The sequence below is a fragment of the Pristiophorus japonicus genome, chromosome 5, assembly GCF_044704955.1.
Source record: "Pristiophorus japonicus isolate sPriJap1 chromosome 5, sPriJap1.hap1, whole genome shotgun sequence".
Taxonomy (NCBI): domain Eukaryota; kingdom Metazoa; phylum Chordata; class Chondrichthyes; family Pristiophoridae; genus Pristiophorus; species Pristiophorus japonicus.
The window spans coordinates 263,844,232-263,851,118 of NC_091981.1; the positions used below are offsets into that span (position 1 = coordinate 263,844,232).

The 6,887-nt window shown below is 48.2% G+C and overlaps 1 non-coding gene across 1 annotated transcript; it reads left to right on the top strand.

Moving 5' to 3' along the window:
- On the top strand, positions 1–73 carry trnak-uuu (transfer RNA lysine (anticodon UUU)). Its single transcript has one exon. It is a non-coding gene; the product is annotated as a tRNA-Lys (tRNA).
- The last annotated feature ends 6,814 nt before the right edge of the window (positions 74–6,887 follow it).

Here is a 6,887-nt window from a genome sequence, read left to right on the forward strand (position 1 = left end):
GCCCAGATAGCTCAGTCAGTAGAGCATCAGACTTTTAATCTGAAGGCCCAGCGTTCAAGTCCCTGTTCAGGTGTTGCTTTTAAATTGTGATTCTCAACTCCACTTTCATGCAGTACAATAAAACAATCGGGATCGAAATTCGATACCGCTGTGTTTGTAAAGGTGATTTTACCGCCGAGCGTTAGGTGACATCCCCACGTGGGTGGCGTTAACCGGCGCAGGGTTATCTCTTGGAACCTCTGCCAAAGAGCCGACAGAATTTCTGCGCAGGTGTGGACGCCGCTTACCGTCGAAAGTCGGCCTTTGCCGTACGTTAGCCGCCTCCCGCGCGCAGTAACAGGTGGTGGTAGAAACTGAATTTCGACCCCGAGCATTTCATAATTATCATAGGAATAGAAGTCAACCATTTACCGCCCTCCAGCCTGTTCCACCATTTATTCAGATCATGGCTGATCTGTGACCCAACTCTGTTGAGGAAAAGCATTTTTAAGCAGCGAGTGGTTAGGATCTGGAATTCACTGAGGAAGGGATGTTGGAGGCAGATTCAACTGTGACCTTCAAAATTGAATTAGATAAGTACCTGAAGGAAAAAAAATTGCTGGGCTACGGGGAAAGGGCGGGGGAGTGGGACTAGCTGAAGTGTTCTTGCAGAGAGCCGGCACGGGCTCGACGGGCCGTATGGACTCCTACTGTGCTGTAACTATTCTATGATTCTATATAAATATAGGAGATGGGGGAAAACTGCTGTTTGACTGGGCGGGGTGCTTGGAGGCTGGAGGTCCTGTGATGAAACCTCCGGGAATGTGTCCCATCTGAGTTGACAACCTTTGTTATATATGTGGACTTGTATTTACTCTGTACAGCCACCAGAGGGCTCATTCCCCGGAGTCCCAAGGGATCCCATAATCCCTTGCGAGCACAGGTATTTAAGAAGGCTTCACAGGTTGGAGAGGCACTCTGGAGACTTGCAATAAAAGACTAAGGTCATACTTTACTTTGAGCTCACAGTGTTCAGTCTGACTCTTTCTCCATACACAACAACTGGCGACGAGATACAGATAGCGAACCCAAAGATGCAAAGAACAGTGGGCATCCTGGCGAAATTTTCGGAGGGAGACGATTGGGAAACTTTTGTGGAGCGACTTGACCAATACTTCATGGCCAATGAGCTAGATGGGAAGAGAGCGCTGCCAAACGTAGAGTGATCCTCCTCACCGTCTGTGGGGCACCAACGTATGGCCTCATGAAGAATCTGCTCACTCCAGCGAAACCCACAGAGAAATCGTACGACGATTTGTGCACACTGGTCTGAGAGCATTTGAACCCGAAGGAAAGCGTTCTGATGGCGAGGTACCGATTCTACACGACAAAAGATCTGAAGACCAGGAAGTGGCGAGTTATGTCGCCGAGCTGAGACGCCTTGCAGGACATTGCGAATTTGAAGGACATTTGGAGCACATGCTCAGAGACTTTTTCGTACTTGGCATTGGCCATGAAACCATACTTCGCAAGCTTTTGACTGTGGAGACCCCAACCTTGAGTAAGGCCACAGCAATAGCTCAGGAATTCATTGCCACCAGTGACAATACTAAGCAAATCTCTCAGCATACAAGTGCTGCTACAAGTACTGTGAACAAAGTGATGTTATTTTCCAATCGTAACGTACAGGGCAGGTCACACATATCTGCAGCTACACGTCCGCAGATGTCTCAGAGTCCACCATCAAGGGTGATGAATGCAAGGCCATTGACACCTTTGTTGGTGCTGCGGAGGTCATCATCGTTTCCATTCATGCCGATTCAAAGGATATGTTTGCAAGGGCTGTGGAACAATGGGACACCTCCAACGAGTGTGCAGGCGAGCTGCTAAGCCTGTTAAACATGCAAACCACCACGTTGCAGAGGAGGACAGATCCATGGAGGATCACTACGAACCAGAGCCTCAGATAGAGGAGGCAGAGGTACATGGGGTGCACACATTCATCACGAATTGTCCCCCGATAATGCTGAATGTTGAACTAAATGAACTTCCAGTGTAAATGGAGCTGGACACGGGCGCGAGCCAGTCCATCATGGGCAAAAGACTTTCGAAAGGTTGTGGTGCAACAAGGCCAGTCTTAACTCCAGAACGCAGGAGACTAAGAACTTACACTAAAGATCTGATTCCTGTAATCGGCAATGCTACCGTAAAGGTCTCCTACGATGGAGCGGTGCACAAGCTACCACTTTGGGTGGTACCGGGTGATGGTCCCACGCTGCTCGGCAGGAGCTGGCTGAGAAAGATACGCTGGAACTGGGACAATGTCTGAAAGCTATCGCCCACTGATGACACTTCGTGTGCCCAGGTCTTAAACAAATTTCCTTCACTGTTCGAACCAGGCATCGGGAAATTCCAAGGAGCAAAAGTGCAGATCCACCTAATTCCGGGGGGCGCAACCCATCCATCACAAAGTGAGTGCAGTACCGTACTTGATGAGAGAAAGGGTAGAGATCGAGTTAGACTGGCTGCAATGAAAGGGCATCATTTCACCGATCAATTTCAGCGAGTGGGCCAGTCCTATTGTTCCAGTCCTCAAGGGAGACGGCACCGTCAGAATCTGTGGCGATTATAAAGTAACTATCAATCGTTTCTCCCTGCAGGACCAATACCCACTACCAAAAGCCGACGACCTCTTTGCAACGCTGGTGGGAGGAAAGACGCTCACGAAGCTGGATCTGACTTCAGCCTACATGACGCAGGAACTGGAGGAATCATTGAAGGGCCTCATCTGCATCAACACGCACAAAGGTCTTTTTGTTTATAACAGATGCCCGTTTGGAATTCGATTAGCGGCGGCGATATTCCAGAGAAACATGGAAGGTTTACTGAAGTCGGTCCCGCACACCGTGGTCTTCCAGGACGACATCTTGGTCACAGGTCGGAACACAGTCGAGCACCTGCAGAATCTGGAGGAGGTTATTAGTCGACTCAACCGCATGGGGGTCAGATTAAAACGCTCGAAGTGCGTTTTCCTGGTGTCTGAAGTGGAGTTCCTGGGCAGGAGAATTGTGGCGGACAGCATCAGGCCCACCAACGCGAAGACGGAGGCAATCGAGAACGTACCAAGGCCACAGAACGTGACGGAGCTGCGGTCGTTTCTGGGACTCTTAAACTACTTTGGCAACTTCTTACCGGGTCTCAGCACACTGCTAGAACCACTGCATGTCTTACTACGAAAAGGGAGCGCATGGGTTTGGGGCAAAAGCCAAGAAAATGCCTTTATAAAAGCGAGAAAATTGTTATGTTCAAACAAATTGCTTGTGTTGTATGATCCATGGTACTAGCATGTGATGCGTCATCATATGGCGTCGGCTGTGTATTGCAACAAGCTAATGATTTCGGGAAACTGCAACCGGTTGCTTATGCATCCAGGAATCTGTCTAAGGCTGAGAGAGCCTACAGCATGATTGAGAAAGAAGCGTTAGTGTGTGTCTATGCGGTAAAGAAAATGTATCAATACTTGTTTGGGCTAAAATTCCAATTGGAAACTGACAATAAGCCACTTATATCCCTGTTTTCCGAGAGTAAAGGGATAAATACCAATACATCGGCCCGCATCCAGAGATGGGCGCTCAAGTTGTCCGCATACAACTACGCCATCCGCCACAGGCCAGGCACAGAAAACTGCGCTGATGCTCTCAGTAGGCTGCCATTACCCACCACGGGGGTGGAAATGGCGCAGCCCGCAGATTTAGCCATGGTTATGGAAGCATTTGAGAGTGAGTAATCACCCGTCACTGCCCGGCAGATCAAAACCTGGACAAGCAAGGACCCCTTATTATCTCTAGTCAAAAGCTGTGTGCTTCATGAGAGCTGGTCCAGTGTTCCAATGCAAATGCAGGAAACGATAAAGCCATTCCAGCGGCGCATAGATGAAATGTCTAAACAGGCAGACTGCCTTCTGTGGGGCAATCGAGTAGTGGTCCCCAAGAAGGACAGAGACACCTTCATCAATGACCTCCACAGTACCCACCCAGTCATTGTAATGATGAAAGCAATAGCCAGATCCCACGTGTGGTGGCCCGGTATCGATGCAGACTTAGAGTCCTGCGTTCACAGATGTAATACATGCTCGCAGTTAAGCAATGTACCCAGGGAGGCGCCGCTAAGTTTATGGTCTTGACCCTCCAAACCGTGGTCTAGGGTACACATCGACTATACAGGCCCGTTCTTGGCTAAAATATTCCTTGTGGTTGTAGACGCGTACTCCAAGTGGATTGAATGTGAGATAATGTCGGCTAGCACGTCCGCTGCCACCACTGAAAGCCTGCGGGCCATGTTTGCCACACACGGCTTACTCAATGTCCTGGTGAGCGACAACGGGCCATGTTTTACCAATGCTGAGTTCAAAGAATTCATGACCCGTAACGGGATCAAACATGTCACATCTGCCCCTTTTAAACTAGCGTCCAATGGTCAGGCAGAGAGAGCAGTGCAAACCATCAAGCAAGGCTTGAAGAGGGTAACTGAAGGCTCACTGCAGACTCGCCTATCCCGAGTTCTGCTTAGCTACCACACGAGACCACACTCACTCGCTGGGATCCCACCTGCTGAACTGCTCATGAAAAGAGCACTGAAGACAAGGCTCGCGTTAGTTCACCCTGATCTACATGAACAGCTAGAGAGCAGGCGGTTTCAACAAAGTGCATACCATGATAGCGCAAATGTGTCACGTGAGATTGAAGTCAATGATTTGTATTAAATCATGGACAAGGTCCCAAGTGGCTTCCCGGCACTGCCATGGGCAAAGAGGGGAGCAGGGTGTTTAAGGTCAAACTTTCAAATGGACTCATTCACCGGAAACACTTGGACCAAATCAATCTCAGATTCCCGGACTACCCTGAGCGACCCACCTTGGACCCTACCTTTTTTGATCCCCCAACACACACACCAGTGGCAACCAACAGCACGGTTGACCACGAAGCAGAACCCATCATCCACAGCAGCCCTGCAGGGCCCAACACACCAGGCAGCCCAGCAAGGCTAGCTGCAGAGCAGCCCAGCGAGGGCCCAACAAAGGCCCAACAAATGATTCAACAACACCAACTTTCACACCGAGACGATCAACCAGGGCAAGAAGGGCTCCAGATCAACTCACATTGTAAATAGTTATACTATTGACTTCGGGGGAGATTGTTGTTATATATGTGGACTTGTATTTACTCTGTACAGCCACCAGAGGGCTCATTCCCCGGAGTCCCAAGGGATCCCATAATGCCTTGGAGCACAGGTATTTAAGGAAGCTTCACAGGTTGGAGAGGCACTCTGGAGACCTGCAATAAAAGACTAAGGTCACACTTTACTTTGAGCTCACAGTGTTCAGTCTGACTCTTTCTCCATACACAACAACCTTAGTCCTGGCTCTTACACACTAGTAAAGTTTACATACATAACAACTGTTGATTTTGACAATGTGCCTTACAAAGGGGTAAGGATTGATATTCCTTCGAGGCTGCCAATCACACTGCATTATTAAAATGAGGAAGAGGAATTAGTAAGTGAGCAACAAATGCAGGTACAATAACACTGAGCATTTTTACTACACCAGTATTACCCCAGGGCTAGAGGATTCCGCTTCACAAGGCAGGCTGCCATTTTGAGTATCCATTTGAAAGTCTCATTCTGAATTTTGAGAGCTGGCCCACAAGTAATAGTCACATGTGGAGTACTGTCTAATGATTCTCACCCACACACAGACTTAAACACCCACACACACACGCACACTCACACCATTTCTGGAACCACCAGATAGAAAATCAGGAGATGTCATTTTTGCAGAAGCATCTTAGTATATTGATGCCAATTACAGCATTGAATAGCACAAATCTACCAAAGAATATACACACCATTGCACTATTTCATTGTCTTAAACACATATAGTAACACCTAATCATTTTATAGAGTCAAGGGGATATTACAGCATGGAAGAAGCCCATTCGGTCCATTGAGCCTGTGCCGTTCTCTGCAAGAGCACCTCAGGATTGTTAATCACAACTATCAGTAAATGGCTTAAAATGGAGGCTGCCATGAGTCTTATTCCCTTCCTCTATTGACTGTTATACTCACAGTATCCAACAGAGGGAAGCATTACTTTCTAAATACGTATTAGATTTCTACAGTGACACTTCCCTCACAATGTTTTTGCACAATTGCCAATAAAACATGGATTTTGTAATATAAATTATCTCCTTGACAAATTATTAAAATATATTGTTTCTGCCACTGTTTTAAAAATAATTTATACTGCTAAATTTTGTCTGATTATTTCATTTTCAACTAATAGATTTTATGATTTTATTTTCAATTCTTCAAAGTCACTAAAATCCGTTTTGGGGAGAATGGAGCATTTTAGCATTCAGTTCCAACATCAGGCATTCTCCGATCAGGCATAAGATGGGCCTGGGGCAGCAGAAGCTTGTTGTAAACAAAGGGGCCGAAATTCCCCTGTTTTGTGCCTCCAGGGGGCGCCTCCAGGGGGCGCTAATGGGGCGCGAGATTGCGTGGGAGTTAGCGGAGGTGGTGCCGTGCTCCCGCTGATAGGGCTCTGGGTCACTGCGACCCCTTTTTACCCCGCAGTAGAAATTGGCCAGCATCCAGGGAGGCTGTTCCGGGCGATGCCCACACCGGCCTTGCAGGTTTCGAACCGGGCTGGTCACCCATCGTGGAGTGAAACCTAAAGGGGAGGTGGCCCCCTCCCCTTACCGGCAGCCATTTGCCTCTCTTTTCGCGGGGTCCGGGGCACGACCGTGCACTCTGTTTCGGTGCCGGGCTGTGGCCAAGGCTTTATTTTCTTCCATTTTTACAATTGTAGCTAAGTATCTTCACTTGGAATCCATCCCAGAACCTGT